Raw genomic sequence first — 26,428 nt, forward strand, 5'->3', positions numbered from 1 at the left:
TAACAGTGCTGTGCTTGGCCCCTGCCTGGAACCCAGTCTCAATTGCCACGGGGTCAGATGGGCCGAGGTACAGATACGCAGGGGTGGACACGATTTGAAAGACAGTGTCTGAGAACTACAGAAGTTAGCTTGCAGTGAGATTTTGCAGTGCATAATGTGACAAGGAGAATTTTTCCCCATGAAACTGCAACTTCACAGGTGTCTCTAGCTGAGCAACTCAGTTTTGTGTCCATGCTACAAAGCCAGCTGAGCAATTTTTACTATCTCTTCACTATGCAGCTGAACCTAGGCCTGAGAGGTAAGCACCATTCTCTGGCACAGAATACTCTGCTGGGCAGTGTGTGCAGGGGATGAGTTTGGGGGAAATCTGGGGCCAGGGCCCACAGCTTCGCAAGCTGGGTTGCATGATGCTAATGATCAATGGGGAACAGGGGGCAAGCTTGCAGTGTTGAGCAGCTGGGCTGGCCAGAGACCGCATGCTCACACTACCCACAGTGAGACTTCTGTGGTTCCAGATTGTGGATGGCCCCTTCTGTTGGCATGTGGGGCTCAGAGGGCCTCCTTTCTCTGGCTTGAAGGGGAGCTCCTGCATGCTGGAGGTAAACCTGCACCCGCAGAACAAACTGGGCAATTCCCAATCACTCCTAAAACACAAAGTTCCTGCTGTTGGATGGGCTCAAGCTATTCTGCTTCACAAGCACACTGGTATCCAAAACCTTCAGGTAGGACATGTACTGCCAAAGTCCGGTCAGGAGCCAGACACACCTGCTAGTATTTTATTCAGGGCATGGCGGCATGGAGCTTTCCTTCTGGCCCTGCTGGGATGGTAGTGAAGAGACTGGAATGTAGGAAGATGGCCAGTCCTCAAAGCGGCTCTGGTGAACACTGAAGGGAAAGCCTGCAGATGTTGGACTGGGAAGTAGCAGAAAGGCCAGCATCACCTGCTGGTAACCATGGAGCCAAAGTTCTGGAGCGTGATGTTCACCTTTGGCTCTACCACAAGGCTCTTGTACATCAGCTGCTGGATCTGGTGCCTGGGGAACTGCGTGCAAGATGACGAAAAGGGTGTGGCAGGGGATTGGGGCATGTATGAGTGGGACTGCAGAGGCTCCTTGTCTTTGCTGCCTGTGAAGGACCTGGGCTGCTCCATCTGATGCTGTTCATCCTAACAGCCCCTGTGATGGTGCATTAACACCCCCTATTTTATTCAATAAAATCTCATCCCAGGGTGACAGGTCGAGCTCCCTGTGCCTGGCTGGAAGAGGCAGACTGCAGCAGCCTCAGCTGCTCAGTAATTTTATGGGCCAAGGATAGGAATCCTCAGCACCTTTTAAGCAATTTTACCACCTGATCTGATCTACCTTTCCAGCTGTGTGACCTGCAAATACCTCCCTGGCATCAGGTTCTCCAACAATCCCTAAATACATGTTTCTTCACTTTATCCACATCTTTGCGTGATTCAACCTTCTAAAGTACCATCACCTCCACTTTTCTGCCTCATTTGTCTTAATTCGTCACTTCCTTTTTAACATTTCAACCATTTCACATCTCACCCCAACCCCACACCTCAACCCCAATATTCCAGGTCACATGCAGAATTAATTGAACCTTCTATCATGCTCATAATACTCCTCTAGGGCCCACCTCAATTTTAATAATCACATCTCTATTATTACAATCCGTTATTATTTCTATTTATCCCCCACTAGACTGAGTTCCTTATCTTCCATATCATTTTCCAATCTATGCATTCCTAGCAAGAATTTGGTACAAGGTTGAGGACCAATGAATAAATCTCACTACCAATGTATATAAAAATTATACACATTTCTTTCTAGAGAAAAAGTCAAGACAACCTGGTGGAGCGCAGATTTCAGAGAGAATTCAACACTCTTATATTGAACACTTCCATCCCATCGTCTTAGGTAAGATAATCAGACAACTCTCTGGGGAGCAAAGAAATATATATACATACAGTATAGGCAAACATACACACCAGACACACATATTACATATACATGCATGCACAAATATATATATATATATATACACACACACACACATTCAGATACATATACAATAAACACAGACAGATATATAGATATTTCTATGTAAACATTTTGTACAGATACACACAACATGTAATACTCCTTCTGGGAAACTGAAAATATTCCTTGCATAAAGGGGCTTTTGGTGGGCTTGACCAGAGAAGGAAATTTTACATGGAAAAGTAAGGATTTAACACCTTTTCTCCCACCCTCAGAGCCCCAAAAACAGAACCACTTCAATGTGAAGGTGGCAAAGCCTTGTCTCACACCTTGGACCTGATACTAAATTCTGGACAAAAAGAAGGAGAAGAAACAGAATAGGAGAAAGCAGTGGAGAGAAATAAAGATAAGAGAGCCACAACAAACCACATTATAAAGTAGTTAGTTGTAGCTTTCTTTGCCCACAACTAAAATTATATGCCTTCCTCTTGGTATCAAAACTATGGTACAACCATTGGTGTACAATGACAATTCAGTGGGAGAATTCTCACCTGCCATGCAGGAAACCCCAGTTCAATTCCCAGCGAAAAACCTCCAACCCACCCCCCAAAAAAATTCAACAAATATTGAGGCAATAACGGAATACTCACATGGAAAAAGAATGAAATATGACTCCTACCAATCAGCATACCAAAACAAAACAACAACTGTGGGGATGCAACAGAGGTTCAGTGTTAGAATTTTTGCCTGCCATGCAGGAGACCTGGGTTTGGTTCCCAACTGAGCACTCCCCCATGCCTCACAAAAAAAATTCAACGAATGGTGCTGTGATGATGGGATACTCACAGGGAAAAAGAATGAAATGTGACCCATACCATGCAGCACACACACAAAAAAGCAAGTATATATATCAAGGTAAATTTAGAAATGAAACAGCACTGCCTTAACGAAGATTCTCTTACTCTTTTCCATTTGCTCATGTCATATGGGTGAGGTAAGACGAAAAAAGGTGTGAGACAGAAAAGAACAAATCTCCATGTGAAAATCAGTCTCATTACTTTCTGGAATCATAATATTACTCAACAAACTTGTACTGCATGCCTACTGCATTCTGAGCAACATGCTGCAATACCAAGATGAAAGAACACAGGCCTTGTTCCTCTAAATTTACAATCAAGTGAAGAGATGAACAAATAAACCAACTAGCCCAACACACACACAACACACACACAACAACGAGAAGCAAAGACCTTATACAGGAAAGGATCTATTTATAAATATTTCCAGAAATATGCACATGACAAAAATAACATACCCAGCTACGGATAACTTGATTTAGAATTGTTCTTTAACTTACAATGACACTTTTAAAATGAAGTCCAACGAATTAACCATGTTGTTAATCTACTAGAAAATTATAAAGCCATTAAAAATACTTTGGAAGTTCACTTAAGTGTGTTTAACAATAAAGTTTAATATGAATTTAAGATTTTTTTCTACACTTCATAATAAAACAAGACACTAGGAAAAACACATCAAAACGTCTGCTGTGACCCACTAGTGAAGTGCCTTCACTTCTATCTATTTCCTTATGGCTGAGTTCTATTAAGTAATATTCTAATACTGAAGGTGAAATTATTGAAAGGGGTTGTATAGATCTAAGTGTCCCACTGATTAACACTACAAATATAAATAACTTCCTGCATTAAAAAAATACACAAAAGAAGTTGTGGTTACCATTAGGAAGTGAAATTGAATGTAACTTTAAGAATGCACCTTTCTGGGCGGGCCGCGGTGGCTCAGCGGGCAAGAGTGCTTGCCTGCCATGCCGGAGGACCCCGGTTCGATTCCCGGCCCCAGCCCATGTAAAAAACAAAACAAACAAACAAAATATAATAAAACAAGAAAATGTTTAAAGATGTTTCCCTTCCTTCCTTCTCTGTCTTTCCTTCCCTTCCTCCCTCTCTCTTTAAAAAAAAAAAAAAAAAAAAAAGAATGCACCTTTCTATATTTCCTACAGTGAATGTATTACATCAATGTATGGGGACTGGTATAAACAGTGGGCTATTTAAAATAAAACAGCACTTTTAATTTTGGAATTAAATATGAACAAAGTTAAAGAACTAAACTTTTTTATTAAGTTCAGATGGCACTGAATTTCAAATGCCTTCAGAAAACCAATTAACTTGTTCTCTAAGTCAGTACTGGAGCAGGGGACGTTCTATCTGCCCTTTCTGCATGGGTCTCAAATGTCCAGCTGCTCACTCACCTTGCTCTCCCACTTACTCCTGGGCAGCCACAGCCATCTTTGTGATGCCTCTTTTGGCCCATGTGGAGAGCAGCACCCGGGCCCAAGCCCTGACTCACACCCCAAGGCGTGGTCCTGCCTCTCCTGGCACCCAGAGGGCCCCGACATCACCCAGAGCCATGGTAACCAGTGCTGTCTGGGGAGGTGGCCTTTGGCTAGGAGAGTCTAGAGAGCACAGGAAGTTGCAGAACCCATAGAAGACCCCTCAGTGGAGGGAGGGAGGACAGCACTGGTCTGTGCCTTTCCTGCTACACTGTCAGGTGGCCCCTTTTCAAGTTCTTCAAACTGTAATTTCAACATAAGAAAAGCTCACTAAAACCTGAGTTCCCTGAGGCTGCCGCTCAGCCCATGGCAAACACTGGTGTGATTCTGTGGGAGGAGGGAGTGACGCTCTCTGTGGCTGTATCACATGCTGTCCAAATCACCCTGTGGGCCACCCCTGCTGCCCTACTCCCATTCCTGTGTCTGCCAATCCATAGGCTCCCTCTGTCCAGAAGCACCAGGATGCCAGGGGTTTGTACTTGGAAAATTGCAAAATATTGCTAAAAGAAATTTTAAAATGATCAAAACAGATGGAGACATTCCATGCTCACAGATAGGAAGGGTGAATATCATGAAGATGTCAATTCTATCCAAAATGACTTATGGATTCAATGGAATAAGAATCAAAATTCCAGCAACCTAATTTGAAGACTTGGAAAAGCAAGTTATTCTATGAAAATTGAACTACAGATTCAATGCAATACCAATCAAAATTCCAGCAACCTCTTTGAACACTCACCACAGCTAGTAATCAAATTTACTTGGAAGGGAAACTCTAACCAAAACCATTCAAGTCAATCCTAAAGAATACCTAGGGCAATACATAAGATTCCACAAGGGTTCCATGAACTGAGGTAACTTACCAGAAATCTACAACCTCCAGATGGGTCCCAGGACTAGATAAGTCCTGAAACCTACAGGGCCCAGCCTCTCCAGAACATCAGCTAGTTCCATCTCCCTATTCCATATTATTGACAGCCCCTTCCAACATGAAAAAGTTAGAATGGGCATAGCCCAAATACCCCTAAAGGGTGGGACAGAAAGATCAAAGGTGATGGTGGAATTATACAGAGAAGGTGGGGTTTAACAAATGAGTATGACTGCTGAATCACTATATTGATATTTCTTTTAGTCTCCAGTATCTAAGACCAACTACAACTAAAAACCTTAAAATGTGGATTGTAGTCCATACCAAACTCTGAAATTTGTTCTACAATTAATTGTTGTGGCTGTGCTTTGAAAATTACTGCTTTTTAATAAACACGTCATTGTTCACAAAATTAAAAATTAAAAAAAGTCAATTGTGACAAAAAAACAATGTTTATTCCTTCTAGCCTCCAATGTTCTGGAGCAGCTAGAAGGAAAAATATGAGATGATGGTATGGTAGCTGTGCCAGTATGAATGTGTGGTGGACCCCAGAAAAGCCATGTCTTTTGGTTCTCATTCAATATTGCTGGCTGGGAGCTTTTTGACTGTTCCCATGGAGATGTGACTCACTGTGCTTATTAACTTTTGATTAGAGGGAGATGTGACTCCACCCATTCCAGGTCGGTCTTGATTATAGTTTGCTGCTCAAGGGAAACGTTTTGGAGACAGTCTCCTTAAAGAGCCACAAAAACCACAAGAGCCCATGCAGCCAGACACCTTTGGAGTTTAATGAAGCAAGAGGCCTAGAGAGAATGCTAACACATATTGCCATATTCACCATGTGCCTTTCCAGTTTACAGAGAAACCCTGAACTTCCTCGGCTTTTTTTTTTTTCAGTGAAGGTAACACCTCTTATTGGTGCCTTAATTTGGATATTTTTATAGACTTGCTTTAACTGGGATATTTTCATGACCTTAGCACTGTAAATTTGCAACTTAATAAATTCCCAGTTTTAAAAGTCATTCCATTTCTGGTGTATCACATCATGGCAGCTAGCAAATTAGAACAGTAGCCCATGACAAACTTTGGGATCTATTCTGTAACTACTTGTTGAAGAGTGCTTTGAAAACTTGCTTTCTTCTTTCTTTGCTTTGTAGATATATTATATTATTTAATAAAAAAGCTAAAAAATACATTTATTTGGGAGGGAAAGAGACCTTAAATAGCTAAAAGATATCCTGAAAAATGAAGAGTGACATGGGAAGACCAACACTTCCTGACTTTAGAGATTTCTATAATGGCACAATGGTCAAAATAGCCTGGTACTGACACAACGCTAGAAGCACTGACCAATGGAATTGAACCAAGAGCGCAGAGATAGAACACCAAATCTACAGGTAACTGCTCTTCAATAAGGTCCCCAAATCCACCAAAATGGAATATTTTTGATCAATTGACATTGATACATATCAATAGCCAAAAGAATAAAACAGGAATCCCTACATTACATGCTAAAAAAATTAATTCAAATGGACCAAGGCCCTAAATATAAGAGCCAGTACCATAAAACTTCTAGAAGAACATACAGGGACCTAGTAACAGGAGGTAGCCTCTTAAACTTTACCCCCAAAGCACAAGCAGTAAAAGAAAACAGATAAATAGGAACTCCTTAAAATCAAAAGCTTCTGGGCAGTGCAATGGTGGCTCAGCAGGCAGAATTCTTGCCTGTATGCCAGAGACCCGGCTCTGATTTCCGACGCCTGCCCATGCAAAAAAAAAAAAAAAAAGAAAGAAATCAAAAGCTTCTGTACCTCAAAGGACTTTGTCAAAAAGATAAGAGGCAGGCAACTCAAAGGGAGACAATATGTGGAAACCACATATTGGGTAAAGCTCTGATATCCTGTCTACATGTAGAAATTATACAGCTCAACAACAAAAAGAAAAAACCCAACTAAAAATGGGTGAAGAATATGAATAGACATTTTTCCAAAGAGTAAATACAAATGGCCAAAAAGCACACAAAGAAGTGCTCATTTTCATGACCTATAAGAGAAATGCAAATCAAGAAAAAGCAACATCACCAATATAAAAATGGCTGCATTTAAACAGAAAACTACCAAAATTGAAGAGGATGTGGACAAATCAGAACATATATTCACTGTTGGTGGGGTATATACTGGTACAGCCATTGTGGAAAATAGTTTGCTGATTCCTCAGAATACTAAATATTGAATTGCCCTATGACCTGGCAATACCAATCCCCAGTATATACTCAAAAGAGCTGAAAGCAATGACATAAACACACATTGTACATTGATGTTCACAGTGTCACTATTCACAATTTCCAAAAGATGGAAACAATCCAAATGCCCATCAACAGATGAGCAGAGAAACAAAATATATCATGTACATACGATGGAATATTATGTAGGCGTAAGACAAACTGTGGTCCTGAAGTGTATGACTACCTAACAGACTGGCAAGGAACTAGCAAGATTTCAAAATAAAATACTCTAAGAACAAAGTCTTGTGCACTTAGAAGCCCAAGATTGAAAAAATTACAGTTTTTCAAAATTAAGAAGAAATTATATGAATCCTTAAATTATATCCGTTCTTAAAATTATAGTGCATTAGACTGCACCATTGCATAATGCATTATCCTTCTGCCTCTAAAGACATTTTTAAAAAAGCTTTCACCTAAAGATACACTGATCAAGAAGTAAAATGGCAAAGGTAGCATATACATGTGATCGAATATTGTGCTGCTACAAAAAGAAGTGAAGTTGTGAGGAATGCAATGTTGTGAATGAACCGGTGGGACATTTGGTGAGACAAAATGAGCCAGGAACAGAAGAGCAAATATTCCATCATTTAGAAAATACTTAAAAGAAAGTTGGGGCTTAGATTGTAAGCTCTTGTAACAGTTACATTTAGTCTGGAGCAGAAATTACTACTTCTGGATTTCAAGAGGCTGTGTTATATATGTCTAACCTAGAAAAAGAACAAAGCTGATCAGGTTGGGATTGAAGTAATTCAGAATTGAGGGACAAGGAAGACACTGTCTGTATTTTAGAACATTACCTACTTTATGAGACAAGAAGAGAGGTTATTTTATCTAAAACTTAAATTTTCTGTAGCACATTACCTAACTCAACCTATCCGGATTGATGATTTAAAAAACCCAAACACAGGGAACCCAGAATTCACTGAAGCTTAATGTAATGTCTGGGTATATACCAGAGTATCTTAAGAGATAATCAAAGAGTATCACCAAAGTTCCTTGAGGGATGGGAGAAAAAATATGGAGCTTTAAAATTTTACCATTGGGGAAGCCCTGAATTTGTGTCAAACATTAGTGAACACCCAAATCACTAGGCCAAGCCTTGATCTTGAGGATTGTGCTCTTGTAAAGCTTATTTATGCAGCATGCAAGCTTAGCCCACCTAAAGATTTGCCAAAGAGTTAGGTCCAGAACCTCTTTTGTTGCTCAGATGTGGCCTCACTTGCTCTGAGCCCAACTCCACAAGTGAAATCACTGCCCACCCCTCAAGGTGGGACATGACACCCTGGGGTGACAGCCTCCCTGGCAGGATGGGAGATGACTCCCAGGCTTGAGTTGGGCCCTGGCACTGTGGGATCAACAATGTCATCAGACCAAAATGAGGAAAAGAAGGGTAACAAGGCATTGGTGTCCGTGAGAGTTCAAATACAGTTGAGAGACTTCTCTGGGTTCTTCTCAGACCTTGGGTCCCCAACTTCAACATCCCACCTCCAGGTCCCACAACCTGGCTCTTCTGAGGCTTCCACAGAAACCAACACTTTCTTTTCCTCCCTCTCCTCAGCCTCCCGCCATCCCAATGATGACCCCAGATTTCCTTCGATGTCTTTTCTCCTCACCATCAACTCCGGTCGCACAGCCTCCCACCCAGTCAGAGAGGCTCAAACCACAACTGGTGCAGGCCGGCTATGCCACAGCCCAGCTGCAAGGAGCCAGAAGAAGGAACATATGCCATCTGGGATAGGCTGGGCAGTGGGTGGGGCCGGTGGGGAGAGGGCAGGGCTGGTAGGGAGTGGGCAGGGCCAAGATCAATTGACAGATTTTTAAAATTTTTAATTTATTTTTTCTATTTCGTATGTGTGTGCATGCATGTTCATGTGTGTTTATCAACTGTGTATTTTAACCTACTGTGTGCAACCTAACAAAAACTTGCTCATAATTTACCAAATACATAAGTGGATGATTTAAGCAAAAGAAATCAGTTTCCACAAATAAGTTCACATCCTGAGGAAAAGTAAAAAGCACATCAAGAATGTATAGTCCAGGGCCAAGAGGGTGGCTTAGTGGGGTGTGGGATTTAGCTCGTCCTCCAGAGCAGCTAGTAAATAGCCAGGAACAGGACAGAACGAATGCTGGGGCCACGTCAGTGACTGGACACACAGTGTATCCCAGTCTGGACCAGATGGACCACCTGTAATCCCCCCCAGAACTGTGAGTTCCCAATCTGGCACCCCTCCTCCACAGGATGCTTCCCAGAGGGGAAGAAAGGAACTTTGCCAGTGGCAGGGGCTGAGCGCAACCAAATACCAATTGTGGAATTAATTCACAAATTCTGACTACTAAAGATAGGCCCCCAGCTCAGATGAACCGCAAGTAAAAGCGGAGGTTGCTGGGTTTTGCCCCAGTACAGAGGGGGCAGGGCTGACAGAAAAAGAAAAAAGAAAAAAACAGGTTTTTCTTGGCTCTGAAGAGGTCTGGACCCTGCAGGAAAGGAGGGGGCACATAGGACCTGAAGATACACAGAACAACATACCAACTTAAGCTTTTGATTGGCAAACCTGAGGAACAAGTCCTGCTCTGAAAAGGATTTTTCTTTTTCTCTTTTGTGCCTGTGTTTCTACAGATTGATTACTCTTTGGATACAGCTACAGGGCTTCTTGGGCTCCACTGCCCCAGGCATAGGCAGATTCAAGCTTGTCTGAAAGCTTCTCTGGAGCCTGTTGCCTTCCCCAGGAGGGGGTGGGGCCCAGCTCAGGCGGAATCCCCCCCTCAAGGAATTCAGACCCCAGGGTCAGGAGAAGTGAAGTAATTAAATCCAGCCTACAACCTCTCCTCTGTCTCCACCATGGCCCGAGAAGGGAGAGTCTGCTTAAGTTAAAGGTACCACATCACCTTATGCTGGTGGGACCCACAGGTAGACAAGCACCACATAATGGGCAAGATAAGAAAAACAGAGTCCAGCGACTTCACCAGGAAAGTCTTTGAACCTGCTGGGTCTCAACCTCAGGGAAAACTGATGCAGGTGACTCTTTCCTCCTGACAGGAGGCCAGTTTGGTCTGGGAAAACCTGGCTGGGGTCTATAATACCTAAATAGACCCTCCTGAGGTGGGGGGGGGGGCGCAAAAAAGGCACCATACAGGTAGGGTGATAAACAAGAAAACAAGAACTGAAAATTTCTGATCTGTTAAACAAAACCTGAGCCAGAGGTTCAGAATAAGCTGAACTGAATGTCAAAGAACAGACAGACAACAAAGTCATCCAGCAAGAAAATCCTAGGTTAAAAAGTGAAAACAATCCCCAGAATAAACTAATTAAGGTAAATTAAATGCCTAGATGCCAGCAAAAATTAATGAATCATGCTAGGAAAATTGGAAGATATGGCCCAATCAAAGGAACAAACCAACAATTCAAATGACATACAGGAGCTGAAACAATTAATTCAGAATATACGAACAGATATGGAAAACCACATCAAAAGTCAAATCAGTGAATTGAGGGAGGATACAAAGAAGGCAATGAATAAACAAAAAGAAGAAATCAAAAGTCTGAAAAAACAAATCACAGAACTTGTGGGAATGAAAGGGACAGTAGAAGAGATGAAAAAAACAATGGAAACCTACGATGTCAGATTTCAAGAGGCAGAAGATAGGATTAGTGAACTGGAGGATGGGACATCTGAAATCTGACAAGCAAAAGAGAATATAGGTAGAAGAATGGAAAAATATGAGCAGGAAATTGAATGACAACATGAAATGCACGAATATATGTGCTGTGGGTGTCCCAGAAGGAGAAGAGAAGGGAAAAGGAGGAGAAAACCTAATGGAGGAAATTATCACTGAAAATTTCCCAACTCTTATGAAAGACTTTAAAATTACAGATCCAAGAAGTACAGCATACCCTAAACAGAACTGATCCAAAAAAATGTACTCCAAGACACTTACTAATCAGAATGTCAGAAGTTAAAGAAAAAGAGAGAATCTTGAAAGTAGCAAGAGAAAAACAATCCATCACATACAAGGGAAACCCAATAAGACTATGCATAGATTTCTCAGCAGAAACCATAGAGGCAAGAAGACAGCGGGATGATATATTTAAATTACTAAAAGAGAAAAACTGCCAACCAAGAATTCTATATCCAGCAAAACTGTCCTTCAAAAATAAGGGAGAAATTAAAACATTTTCAGACAAAAAAAAAAAATCACTGAGAGAATTTGTGACCAAGAGACAAGCTCTGCAAGAAATACTAAAAGGAGCACTAGAGCCAGATACAAAAAGACAGAAGGGACAGATGTGGGGAAGAGTGTAGAAATGAAGACTATGAGCAAAGGTAAAAAGAAGGAAAATTAGATATGATATATTAAATCCAAAATGTAAAATGGTAGATGAAAGTACTGCGCAGATAGCAATAACACTAAATGTTAATGGAGTAAACTCCCCAATCAAAAGACACAGACTGGCAGAATGGATAAAAATAACAGGACCCATCTATATGCTGTCTACGAGAAACACCTCTTAGACCCAAGGATAAACATACGTTGAAAGTGAAAGGTTGGGAAAAGATATTTCATGCAAATAACAATCAGAAAAGAGCAGGAGTAGCTATACTAATATCCAACAAATTAGATTTCAAATGTAAAACAGTTAAAAGAGACAAAGAAGGACACTATGTATTAATAAAAGGGAAAGTTCAACAAGAAGACATAACAATCATAAATATTTATGCATCGAGCCAGAATGCTCCAAAATACATGAGGCAAACACTTAAAACACTAAAAAGAGAAATAGACACATCTACCATAATAGTTGGAGACTTCAATTCCCCACTCTCATCAATGGACAGAACATCTAGACAGAGGATCAATAAAGAAACAGAGAATTTGAATAATACAATAAATGAGCTAGACTTAACAGGCATTCATAGAACATTACACCCCACAACAGCAGGATACACCTTTTTCTCAAGTTCTCATGGACCATTCTCAAGGATAGACCATATGCTGGGTCACAAAGCAACTCTCAATAAATTTAAAAAGATTGAAATCATACAAAACACTTTCTCAGATCATAAAGGAATGAAATGGGAATCAATAATAGGCAGAGTGACAGAAAATTCACAAATATATGGAAGCTCAACAACACACACTTAAAAAAACAGTGGGTCAAGGAAGAAATTACAAGAGAAATCACTAAATAAATATCTCTAGGCAAATGAAAATGAAAACACAACATATCAAAATTTATGGGATGCATCAAAGGCAGTGCTAAAAGGGAAATTTATTGCCCTAAATGCCTGTATCAAAAAAGAAGAAAGAGCAAAATTTGAGGAATTAACTGTTTACTTGGAAGAACTAGAGAAAGAACAGCAAACTAACCCCAAAGCAAGCAAAAGGGAAGAAATAATGAAGATTAGAGCAGAAATAAATGAATTGAGAACATGAAAACAATCAAGAAAATCAACAAAACCAGAAATTGGTTCTATGAGAAAATCAATAAGATTGATGGACTCTAAGCGAGGTTGACAAAAAGAAGAGAGAGGATGCAAATAAATAAAATCAGAAATGGAATAGGAGACATAACCACTGACCCCACAGAAGTAACGGAAGTAATGAGAGGACGTCATGAACAACTTCATGCTAATAAACTCAACAATGTAGATGAAATGGACAACTTCCTAGAAAGGCATGAACAACCAACATTGACTCGAGAAGAAATAGATGACCTCAACAAACCAATCACAAGTAAAGAAACTGAATCAGTCATTAAGAAGCTCCCCAAAAAGAAAAGTCCAGGACCAGATGGCTTCACACGAAAACTCTAACAAACATTCAAGAAAGAATTAGTATCAATTCTGCTCACACTCTTTGAAAAAACTGAAGAGGAGGAAAATCTACCTAACTCATTCTACGAAGCCAACATCACCCTCACACCAAAGCCAAAGATACTACAAAAAAAAGAAAACTAGACCATTCTCTCTTATGAATATAAATGCAAAAATCCTCAACAAAATTCTTGCAAATTGAATCCAGCAGCATATTAAATTATACACCATGACCAAGTAGGATTCACCCCAAGTATACAAGGATGGTTCAACATAAGAAAATCACCTAATGTAATACACCATGTCAACAAATCAAAGCAGAAAACCACATGATCATCTCAATTGATGCAGAAAAGGCATTTGACAAAATCCAACATCTTTTCCTGTTGAAAACACTTCATAGGATAGGAATAGAAGGGAACTTCCTCAACATGATAAAGGGAATTGTGGTAGTTAGATTCAGTTGTCAACTTGGCCAGATGAAGGCACCTTGTTCTGTTGCTGTGGACTTGAGCCAATGGTACGTGAACCTCATCTATTGCTAATTACATCTGCAGCCGGCTAGGAGGTGGGCCTGCTGCAATGAATGACATTTGACTTAACTGGCTGGTGCTTAAATGAGAGACCAGAATGTAGCACAGCCTAAGCAGCTCGGCATTCCTCATCTCAGCACTTGCAGTTCAGCCCAGGCCTTTGGAGATGCAGAAAGGAATCACCCCAGGGAAAGTTGTTGGAACCCAGAGGCCTGGAGAGAAGGCCAGCAGAGACCATCCTGTGCCTTCCCACATAAGAAAGAACCTCAGTGGAAAGTTGGCTGCCTTTCCTCTGAAGAACTAACAAAATAAATCCCCTTTTATTAAAAGCCAATCCATCATTCTATCAAACATTCCAGAAAGAATTAGTACCAACTCTCCTCAAACTCTTCAAAATAATCGAAGTGGAGGGAAAACTACCTAATTCATTCTATGAAGCCAACATCACCCTCATACCAAAACCAGGTAAAGATATTACAAAAAAAGAAAACTACAGGCCAATCTCTCTAATGAATACAGATGCAAAAATCCTCAATAAAATTCTAGCAAATCATATCCAACAACACATTAAAAGAGTTATACATCATGACCAAGCAGGATTCATCCCAGGTATGCAAGGATGGTTCAACATAAGAAAATCAATTAATGTAATACACCACATCAAAAATCAAAGCAGAAAAATCACATGATCATCTCAATTGATGCAGAGAAGGCATTTGACAAGATTCAGCATCCTTTCCTGTTGAAAACACTTCAAAAGATAGGCATACAAGGGAACTTCCTTAAAATGATAGAGGGAATATATGAAAAACCCACAGCTAATATCATCCTCAATGGGGAAAAATTGAAAACTTTCCCCCTAAGATCAGGAACAAGACAAGGATGTCCACTATCACCACTATTCTTCAACATTGTGTTGGAAGTTCTAGCCAAAGCAATTAGACAAGAAAAAGAAATACAAGGCATCAAAATTGGAAAGGAAGAAGTAAAACTATCACTGTTTGCAGACGACATGATACTATACGTAGAAAACCCAGAAAAATTCACAACAAAATTACTAGAGCTAATAAATGAGTACAGCAAAGTAGCAGGCTACAAGATCAACATTCAAAAATCTGTAGCTTTTCTATACACTAGTAATGAACAAGCTGAGGGGGAAATCAAGAAACGAATCCCATTTACAATCGCAACTAAAAGAATAAAATACCTAGGAATAAATTTAACCAAAGAGACAAAAAACCTATATAAAGAAAACTACAAAAAACTGCTAAAAGAAATCACAGAAGACCTAAATAGATGGAAGGGCATACCGTGTTCATGGATTGGAAGATTAAATATAATTAAGATGTCAATCCTACCTAAACTGATTTACAGATTCAATGCAATACCAATCAAAATCCCAACAACTTATTTTTCAGAATTAGAAAAACCAATAAGCAAATTTATCTGGAAGGGCAGGGTGCCCCGAATTGCTAAAAACATCTTGAGGAAAAAAAACGAAGCTGGAGGTCTCGCGATGCCAGACTTTAAGGCATATTATGAAGCCACAGTGGTCAAAACAGCATGGTACTGGCATAAAGATAGATATATCGACCAATGGAATCGAATAGAGTGCTCAGATATAGACCCTCTCATCTATGAACATTTGATCTTTGATAAGGCAGTCAAGCCAACTCACCTGGGACAGAACAGTCTCTTCAATAAATGGTGCCTAGAGAACTGGATATCCATATGTAAAAGAATGAAAAAAGACCCATATCTCACACCCTACACAAAAGTTAACTCAAAATGGATCAAAGATCTAAACATTAGGTCTAAGACCATAAAACAGTTAGAGGAAAATGTAGGGAGATATCTTATGAATCTTACAACTGGAGGTGGTTTTATGGACCTTAAACCTAAAGCAAGAACACTGAAGAAGGAAATAAATAAATGGGAACTCCTCAAAATTAAACACTTTTGTGCATCAAAGAACTTCATCAAGAAAGTAGAAAGACAGCCTACACAATGGGAGATAATATTTGGAAATGACATATCAGGTAAAGGTCTAGTATCCAGAATTTATAAAGAGATTGTTCAACTCAACAACAAAAAGACAGCCAACCCAATTACAAAATGGGAAAAAGACTTGAACAGACACCTACCAGAAGAGGAAATACGGATGGCCAAGAGGCACATGAAGAGATGCTCAATGTCCCTGGCCATTAGAGAAATGCAAATCAAAACCACAATGAGATATCATCTCACACCCACCAGAATGGCCATTATCAACAAAACAGAAAATGACAAGTGCTGGAGAGGATGCGGAGAAAGAGGCACACTTATCCACTGTTGGTGGGAATGTCAAATGGTGCAACCACTGTGGAAGGCAGTTTGGCCGTTCCTCAAAAAGCTGAATATAGAATTGTCATACGACCCAGCAATACCATTGCTAGGTATCTACTCAAAGGACTTAAGGGCAAAGACACAAACGGACATTTGCACACCAATGTTTATAGCAGCATTATTTACAATTGCAAAAAGATGGAAACAGCCAAAATGTCCATCAACAGAAGAATGGCTAAACAAACTGTGGTATATACGTACGATGGAATATTATGCAGCTTTAAGGCAGGATAAACTTATGAAGCATGTAATAACATAGATGGATCTAGAGAATATTATGCTGAGTGAGTCCAGCCAAAAACTAAAGGACAAATACTGTATGGTCCCACTGATGTGAACGGACATTCAAGAATAAACTTGAAATATGTCATTGGTAACAGAGTCCAGCAGGAGTTAGAAACAGGGTAAGATAATGGGTAATTGAAGCTGAAGGGATACAGACTGTGCAACAGGACTAGATACAAAAACTCAAAAATGGACAGCACAATAATACCTAATTGTAAAGTAATCATGTTAAAACACTGAATGAAGCTGCATCTGAACTATAGGGTTTTTTTTTTTTACTATTATTACTACTTTTATTTCTTTTCTCTATGTTAACATTTTATATCTTTTTCTGTTGTATTGCTAGTTCCTCTAAACCGATGCAAATGTACTAAGAAACGATGATCATGCATCTATGTGATGATGTTAAGAATTACTGAGTGCATATGTAGAACGGTATGATTTCTAAATGTTGTGTTAATTTATTTTTTTTTCTTTCCGTTAATTAAAAAAAAAAGAGTATATTAGCAGTATGCTAGCATGACAAGTGTTTTGTCCAAACTGTGAACAAATAGACAAACCAGACCTTCCACCACAAAAAAAAAAAAAGCCAATCCATCTCTATTGTGTTGTATTCCAGCAGCTAGCAAACTAGAACAGGAATACATGAAAAACCCACAGCTAACATCATGCTCAATGGGGAAAAACTGAAAACTTTCCCCCTAAGATCAGGAACAAGACATGGATATCCATTATCACCTTTGTTATTCAACATTGTGTTGGAAGTTCTAACCAGAGCAATTAGACAAGAAAAAGAAATATAAGGCATCAAAATCATAAAGGAAGAAGTAAAACTCTCACTGTTTGCAGACGATATGATACTATATGTTGAAAACCCTAAAAAATCCACAGCAAAACTACTACAGCTAATAAATGAGTAAAGCAAAGTGGTAAGTTATAAGATCAACATTCAAAAATCTGTAGTGTTTCTATACACTAATAATGAACAATCTGAGGGTGAAATCATGAAAAAAATCCACTTACAATTGCAACCAAAATAAAATATTTAGGAATAAATTTAAAGAGACAAAAGATCTATACAAAGAAAACTATAAGAAATTCTTAAAAGAAATCACAGAAGACCTAAATAAATGGAAGGGCATACTGTGTTCATGGATTAGAAGACTAAATATAGTTAAGATGTCAATTCTACCTAATCTGATTTATAGATTCAATGCAATACCAATTAAAATACCAAAAACTTACTTTTCAGAAATAGAAAAACCAATAACCAAATTAATCTGGAAGGGCAGGGTGTCCCAAATACCTAAAAGTATCCTGAGAAAGAAAAATGAAGTCAGAGGTCTCAGGCTACCTGACTTTAAGGCATATTACAAAGCTACATTGACCAAAACAACATGGTACTGGCAAAAAGACAGATATACTGACCAATGGAATTGAATAGAATGTTCAGATATAGACCCTCTCCTCTTCGGACAATTGATCTTTGATAAAGCAGTCAAGTCAACTCTCCCGGGACAAAACAGTCTCTTCAATAAATGGTGCCTAGAGAACTGGATATTCACATGCAAAAGAATGAAAGAGGATCCATATCTCACACCCTATACAAAAATGAACTCAAAATGGATCAAAGACCTAAACATTAGATCTGAGACCATAAAACTGTCAGAAGAAAATGTAGAGAAATATCCTATAATTCTTATAATAGGAGATGGTTTCCTAGACCTTACACCCAAAGCACAAGCATTGAAGAAAGAAAGAAATGGGAACTCCTCAAAATTAAACACTTTAATGCATCAAAGAACTTCATCAAGAAAGTAAAAAGACAGTCTACACAATGGGAGACAGTATTTGGAAATGATATATCAGATAAAGATCTAGTATCCAGAATATATAAAGAGATTGTTCAACTCAACAACAAAAAGACAGACAACCCAATTACAAAATGGGCAAAAGACTTGAACAGACACTTCTCAGAAGAGGAAATACAAACGGCCAAAAGGCACATGAAAAGATGCTCAACTTCCCTGGCTATTAGGGAAATGTAAATCAAAATCACAATGAGATATTATCTCACACCCACCAGAATGGCCATTATCAATAAAACAGAAAACAACAAGTGCTGGAGAGGATGTGGAAAAAGAGGCACACTTATCCACTGTTGGTGGGAAGGTGAAATGGTACAACTACTGTGGAAGGCAGTTTGGTGGTTCCTCAGGAAGCTAAGTATAGAATTGCCACATGACCCCTCATTACCACTGCTAGATATCTACTCAGAGTACAGGAGGGCAAAGATACAAACAGACATTTGCACACAAATATGTATAGCAGCATTATTTACAATTGCCAAGAGACGGAAGCAGCCCAAATATCCATCAACAGACAAGTAGCTAAACAACCTGTTGTATATACATACAATGGAATATTATGCAGCTGTAAAACAGAATAAAGTTATGAAGTACGTAAGAACATGGACAGACTTAAAGATATTATGCTGAGTCGGATTAGCCAGAAACAAAAGGACAAATACTGTATGGTCTCACTGATACGAACTAACTTTAATGAATGAACTTGGATAATTTTAGTTAAGAATAGAGGTCATGAGGGGATAAAAATAGGGTAGATATTGGGTAACTGGAACTGAAGGGATACAGATTGTGCAACAGGACTGATTGTAAAAATTCAGAAATGGACAGCACAATACTACCTAACTGTAATACAGTGTTAGTACACTGAATGAAGCTGAATGTGAGAATGATAGAGGGAGGAGGACTGGGGGCCAAATGAAATCAGAGGGAAAGACAGACGATAAAGACTGAGATGATATAATCTAGGAATGCCTAGAGTATATAATGATAGTACTAAACGTTCAAAGTTAAAAATGTTTTGTATGAGGAAGAACAAAGGAATGTCAATAATGCAGGGTGTTGAAAACAGATGGTAATTAGTATTTTAAAACTTTAACTTACGTGTGAGACTAAAGCAAAAAATATTTATTTGGTACAAAATTTATATTTTGACTAGTGCATTTTCTAATATAACTTATGTGGACAGCTTAACTGAATACCATATGTACATGGAACCTTGAGTAGGGCATGAAATTTTGTAGTTTTGGCCAGAGTGATGCCTCAATAAATTCCAGAAGGATTTGAATAGTGAATAAAAAAGTATTTGCAAAGTCCCCTTGGGGGAATGGTGAGAAAGGGGGAAAATTCAACTTCCCCAAGTAGAAAATTTTTGATATTCTCACAAGCAGTGGGGACAACCAAAGCAATAGGCTGAGCCCCCAATCTTGGGGTTTGTTCATATGAAACTTAATCCCACAAAGGATAGGTTAAGCCTACTTAAAATTAGGCCAAGAGACACCCCCAAGAGAACCTCTTTTGTCGCTCAGATGTGGCCTCTCTCAGCCAACATGACAAGCAAACTCACTGCCTTTCCCCTCTCTACGTGGGACATGACTCCCAGGAGTATGGACCTTCCTGGCTACATGGGACAAAAATCCTAGAATGAGCTGGAACTCGGCACCAAGGGACTGAGTAAACCTTCTCTACTGAAAAGGGAAGAGAGAAATGAGACAAAATAAAATGTCAATGGCTGAAAGATTTCAAACAGAGTCGAAAGGTTATACTGGAGGTTATTCTTACACATTAAATAGATATCACCTTTTTTGTTAAGGTGTAACACAGAGGCTGGAGGGAATTGCCTGAAAATGTGGAGCTGTGGTCCAATAGCCATGTTTCTTATAGATGATTGTATAATGATATAGCTTTTGCAATGTGACTGTGATTGTGAAAACCTTGTGTCTGATGCTTCTTTTATGTACCTTATGGACAGATGAGTAAAACATATGGATTAAAAATAAATAATAGGGGGAACAAATATTAAAATAAATTTAGTAGATTGAAATGCTAGTGATGAATGAAAGGGAGGGGTAAGGAGTATGGCATGTATGAATTTTCTTTCTGTTTTCTTTTTATTTCTTTTTCTGATTTGATGTAAATGTTCTAAGAAATGATCATGATGATGAATACACAACTATGTGATGAATATAAAAAAAAGAGAACATATTTTCCAGTCCAGTTTCTATGCAGTCAGCATACAGCGTTCTAATCAAGCAGATTTATGTGATTTTTCGGATCTACTAACTTTCCTCTTCAAGGCATATTAATATACAGACAGTTCTACCAACTGCAAACTATGGTTTATCTCAAAGGATAAGGGTAAATGGGATGAAAGAAATTTTTATGCTATACTTACATACTCACACAGCAGAACAATTTAGGTTTATGACACTTTTTTTATTCTCAGTATCTTTGACAGACTAATTTCTCCTTTGGATCCAAGGACTCCAGCAGAATCACATTTACTTGCTTCTCTAGAACACTGAAAATAAGATAAAGTCTTCAATTTTAAAATCAAACCTAGGACGGATGCTTTTATGGTTCTGCTCGTGTAAGTAGTAGTATAAAAACTACAGAACCCTGGTGGGAGAAATGCGGGAAAGTTCAAACAAATGGAGAGGCACATTCTGCTAACAGTGATGAGATGCCAATTCTGCCACAAAATGAGCTGCAGATTTAACATACATCAGAAACTGACAAGCCACTTCTACAAGACATAACGGAAATGTAGAGCACTTAAGAATGGCGGAAACAACTTCCAAAAGCAGAGTAAAGTTGGATGACTCTAAGACTCATGACATGGCAACCGAAACAGAGACAGTTGCCGTCAACATGGACGAAAGGGTCACTGGGGACAGAACAGAGTCCACAAGTAGACGCACACATACACAATTCACTTTCAACCACAGTGAAAAGGCAATCCAGAGGAGAAAAGAATAAGTTTCTCCAACAACTGGTGCTGGAGCAACTGGGTGTCTTTAGGCCAAAATAAAAGTGATGTAAAAGCCAAAACAAAACAAAACAACCCAAGGAAACCCAGCAAAGGTCCAGAATTTTGGTTACAGGACCCCTTTCACTGAAACAGTCGTCCAGAGGGCTAACGTCAAATCTGAAACTTATACAACTTCTAAATGAATACACAGGAGGAACCCTTTGCAATCTTGCAATCCTGGGTGAAGCAAAGATTTCTTATATAGCACACCAAAAGAGTGATCACGTCAATAAGACAATACATTTCTTGATTTCTCTTCATATCTCTGGTCGTACACTGGCAGAAACCACTGTATCTTTTGCACAGACTGGGTCCTGGTCCCTCCTGTTTTCTCCCCACCTCTGAGAACTATTTTCACAATCTCTGAGTTGTTCCTCAATGAAGGTTCCGGAAATACAAGTCTTTACAACACAGAACCCGCAACTTACTCGTCTCACTGCAGGTTCCAGGACACACGTAAAAGGACACGCAAAAAGATCCAAATCCAGTGCTACCCAAAACATAATGCGAACAGGTACTCCACTCAGCAGCAAGCTGATGCATTCAGGGCACGGGGCTCTAGGCTGTAACTGAATCATCTCAAGGTGGGGTGCTATGGATACCGCAACCAAGGGGAAGAATCATCCGACAACAGAAATACTCTCGCTTTACAATTTCTCCAGTAATTACTTTTGCCCTTCACTAGGCATACCTGCTTCCTACTGGGGACGATCCCTGGGACAGCAATACTGAATTGCACTCCTTCATGAAAGCTCCTCTATGGAGCAGCATCCACGAGCTGGCCCTAAAGCCCTCACACACACGGGGTCCATCTCAGGACTCGGGTCCCCAACTTGAACATCACCCTCCAAGTTCGGCAACACATCTTCCCTGGCCACCCTGGGAGGCAGCTGCAGATCAAGACCGTGTCTTCTCACTGCTCAATTTGCAAACAACTACCTTCCCACAGGGCTCCAGGCACAAGGCAGGAAATGAACCGAAACCCTGCCTGAGCACGCACATCTCTCCATGCTTCAGCCCTAAACCAAGGTCAAGTCTTTGGTTCTGAAGCTAGTTCTGCTCCTTTAGACCAAGCAGAAGTTCTCAACATGACAGGAGCTTTGGAAGGGACACCCTAATACACTGTGCTTGCTTCTGGTAAAGGGGTAGAAGGAAAAACACACCTGCTGCTTCCTTTACCAGTAGACAGACGCACTCTAGCTCCTCTGTGACAAGGACAGAGGCAGCCATGGTTTAGGGGACCATCCTACCTGCAGACATCTTCAACCCACCTAGGTCCAATGTAGATGGGCCTCGGTTCTTGAATGCCTTCGTTCCTTCTTTCCACAGGTCTTCTACGGTGTAAATGGTCCATTTGCACGCAAGTCAGGACGCAGTTACCAAGATACTTTATACGCAAAGGACCGTGTTTTTGCTAAATTCATTTATAAAGCAATGATCTCCCATTAAAACCTCTGAACTTTCACCTGCACCCCCACGCCCGTTCTGGCCCTCCACCTTACCAACATGGCAAGAGAACCAGAGAGCCAGGTAGGGCCAGGCAACACTTCAAGCTGGTTGCCCAGTCAGCTCATGAGAGCAGTCAATAAACACAGGAGCATTAGCTACACATCCTCTCAGGGCGCCTACTCTTACCCAGCAGGAGACCTGGGCTGATCTGTGGGGAGCCCATGAGTTTTTCTGCCTTCACAGCACCCCTAAGGTATAATATCCCTAATTTTACAGATGGGGAACAGGGGCCCTAGAGGGTCATGGGGCTGTAGCCTGAGGTCACTCTGCATGAACACGAACATGGAGGAATGGGGGGTTTGAACTTGTTTTTTGTCTGCATCCTCTCACCACGGCATCCCATTCCACATGTGCTGCAGGGAAAGACAGAGGGTCACTGACTCACCAAGTTATCCGGAGCTCCACATGAGAGAAGCGTGCTTTACCAGCATAGGCATTTCCTGCCTGTGAAAACCCAGTTTCTGGTTCTTTCTCAAGCTGTTTTCCAGGAGACCTTTGAGCTCTCGAATGGGGCAGCTCAGAAACTCAGGAAGGGGTTGGTTTTACTGGCTTGAATGGGAGAAGAGATTGGTGTGGGTAGGGGCTTGGGGGAGGGGTCTTGGGGAGGGCAAGGGAGAGGATCTGGCCCTAGGCTGGGGGATGGGTCCATGGGGATTGCTGGGATTTGGATGAGACTGGCTGATCGTGTAATGACCAAAGCCCTAACTGTCTGAGCTATGGGTGGGGTGGGGATGGGGAGAGGGATGGGGATGAGTACAGGGATGGGGATAAGAGCTCTAGACTGGGCCCCTCCCCCATGGCCGAAACTTTCAGCCGAAACTTCCTCCCACAGATTTGGGCACAGGGCCCGGTGAGTACAGGGGTATTGAGTTTGCCAGGCACATGAAGTTAGACTACCTGTAATATGGCCTAAATGTTTTATGTGGCCTCTTTCTCCCTCTAGCCCAACTGTGAAACAACAATCACTACCCTCTCACCCCATGTGGGGAAATGACATTCAGGGGTGAGCGTCTCCCTGACAACATGGGGTATGACTCCTTGGGATGTCACTGGCCTAGAACCATGGGATCAACAGTGACTTCCTGAACAAAGGGGAAAAGAATTATAATGAAATAAGGCATCAGTGGCTAAAAGAGATAAAATTGAGTCAAGGGCTATTCTGGAGGCTGTGCTTCTGCAAGCTTCATTTAAATAGTGCTAATTGTCAAAGTTTGCTAATTCCCAACCAACATCACTCTTCCTAACTTGTAAGAACAACTAGAGCTGCAACTGAGATTCCATAAAAGTTTCATGCATTAACTTTCGTTCCTGAAACCTAGAATTTCCAGCGGATTCCTAAACCAGATGAATTCTGAAACCCTTAGGGACTAGCCTCTCAGAGATCATCAACCAATTACATCCCACTATCCTTTAGCGTGAACACTTCTCAACAGGAGAAAGTCAGAATGGGCATTACCTAAAGATCCCTACACACTGGGGAGATGGTTCAAAGGAGAAGGAAGAGTTATAACATTAAAAACAGGGTTTAACAAATGAGTATGACAGCTGAATCACCACATTGGTATTTCTTCTAGCCCCCAGTGTTTTGGAGCAGCTAGCGTGAAAAATCTGAGAAAGTGGAATGGTAACCCGTAAAGAACTCTGAAAACTGTTCTCTAACTACCGGTTGAAATGAACTTGGAAAATTGCATTTCTTTAATTCCTTTGTATATATATTTCACAATAAAAGATGTTTCTTTTTCCTAAAAAAAAAAAAAAAACACAATGAGATACCCACTAAGATGGCTACTGTTGAGAAATACAAAACAACAAGGGTTGGAGAGGATGTGCAGAAATAGAACACTTGCTCATTGCCAGTGGGAATGTGAAATCATGCAGCTGCTGAGGAAAACGGTTGGTGTTTCCTCAAAGTACAGTGTACCATACGACCAGGCAACTCCACCACTAGGAATATACCCAAAAGAACTGAGAGTGGGACTCAAACAGATATTTACACACTAATGTTCATAGTAGCATAGTTCTACTTGAAGTCTAATCACCTTTTCAACTTTTTACACAGTGCCCAAGGAGGTAATGCTGACTTCTCTAACTCTGGCTCTCAGTGTCACATAAATACCTGACGTTTCAGGGAGCAAGCAACCAGGTTGTAAACAAATACCTCGGTATCTCAGGATTTAGAAATAACAGTTACAATTCCTGAATATAGGTGACTGCTATAAGAGCTCACAATCTAGTGCCCCTTACAACAGGCCCTAAGCAGATAACACCTGCTCTTGACTTTCATTCTCTGAGTCTGTATATTACAGTTAGTTCATAGGAGTGAGGCATAATATTTGTCTTTTTGTTTCTGACATTTCTTTCAACATTCTTGCCCTCAAATTTCATTCACCAAGTTGCATGCCTCACAATTCATTCCTTCTTGCAGCAGCTCAGTAGTCCACTGTATGTAAACACCACAGTTCCCACTTCCATTCCTCAGTCCTGGTACCCTAAGGCCACCTCAATCCACTGTAAATCATAAACACTGCCACCACAAACTCCAGTGCAGAAACATCCATTCCTGTCCCACTCTCAGTTCCTCCAAGTATATACTTAGTAAGAGGGTTGCAGGATTATTGGGCAACCCCACCCCGAGCCTCCTGTGGAACCACCACACTGCCCTCTAAGGGGCTGTGCCTCTCACTTCCCTACCGACAGTGAATAGCTACATTTCTTTCTCCACATATTCTCTAGTACTTGTTTCTCTCTGTTCATTTTTTTTTTAGTTTAAAACAAACTCTTTATATTTAATAAAGCTTGATACTACCAAAATCACACTATAAACATCACGTTACCAGCCCACACAACATAATTTCATTTACAAAATGTTCCTGGGGAAGCCTCCACCAGGCCCTTGCTGAAATAGCACTTACCCCAAGCCTGTGGTCTGGGTGGGAGTCCTCCAGCTGTCTGGCCCGCTCCTCGCAGTCCTCCTATGCATGCCCGTGCCCCCAGGTGTTGCTCAGTGACAGGGAGGATCCTGGTCCGCCAGCGGCCACCACTGCCATCAATGATGTGCAGCACCACAGCTACAGCGATGCCCATGGGAGGAAGCCGCGCCTTGGCCTTACCTCGGACGCTGGAGACCACACGCCCTAAAGCCTCTGCTCTCAGACCTCTTGGGATCCTGCTTCAGCCGGTGCCCGCCCCCCCCCCCCCATGTTGCCTCTGGGGTGCAGGAGGCGGGTCTGTGTGTTTGGAGAACTGACCCCTGGGGTCGGGGCCGGCTCAGGTTGCACGCTGCCGAGGCCTCGGAAGGGGCTCTTCTTGCCCCAACCGCCGGGGCGCACGACCGCCACCTCCTGGGTGAAGGAGCCGCTGTAGCCGACGAGGTTCTGCATGGCCGAGGCCTCGCCCGGCCATGGGCCACGAGGTCCATGTCGGCCAGGCCTGCCACACAGGGCTGCAGGCACCGGGCAGTGCTCCCGCGAGGTCCAAGGAGGCCTTCTTTGGGGGGCGCGCTTGCAGGCCCGGGGCT

General features: G+C 41.0%; 1 protein-coding gene and 1 long non-coding RNA gene across 2 annotated transcripts in view; one reads left to right on the forward strand and one right to left on the reverse strand.

The window, feature by feature from the left end:
• Positions 1-22,852, forward strand: part of LOC143683794 (uncharacterized) — a 35,465-nt gene extending 12,613 nt beyond the window's left edge. The window contains exons 2-3 of the long non-coding RNA XR_013175665.1: positions 1,839-1,925; positions 22,732-22,852. This is a non-coding gene — a long non-coding RNA (uncharacterized LOC143683794). The remainder of the gene's footprint in view (positions 1-1,838; positions 1,926-22,731) is intronic.
• LOC143683793 (TRAF3-interacting protein 1-like) overlaps positions 1-26,011 on the reverse strand; it is a 172,973-nt gene extending 146,962 nt beyond the window's left edge. Inside the window, exon 1 of the mRNA XM_077160129.1 lies at positions 25,824-26,011. The gene's annotated coding sequence lies outside the window, so the exon portion shown is untranslated. The remainder of the gene's footprint in view (positions 1-25,823) is intronic.
• Between the last annotated feature and the right edge of the window lie 417 nt (positions 26,012-26,428).

This window comes from Tamandua tetradactyla, chromosome 5 (genome assembly GCF_023851605.1).
Source record: "Tamandua tetradactyla isolate mTamTet1 chromosome 5, mTamTet1.pri, whole genome shotgun sequence".
Taxonomy (NCBI): Eukaryota; Metazoa; Chordata; class Mammalia; order Pilosa; family Myrmecophagidae; genus Tamandua; species Tamandua tetradactyla.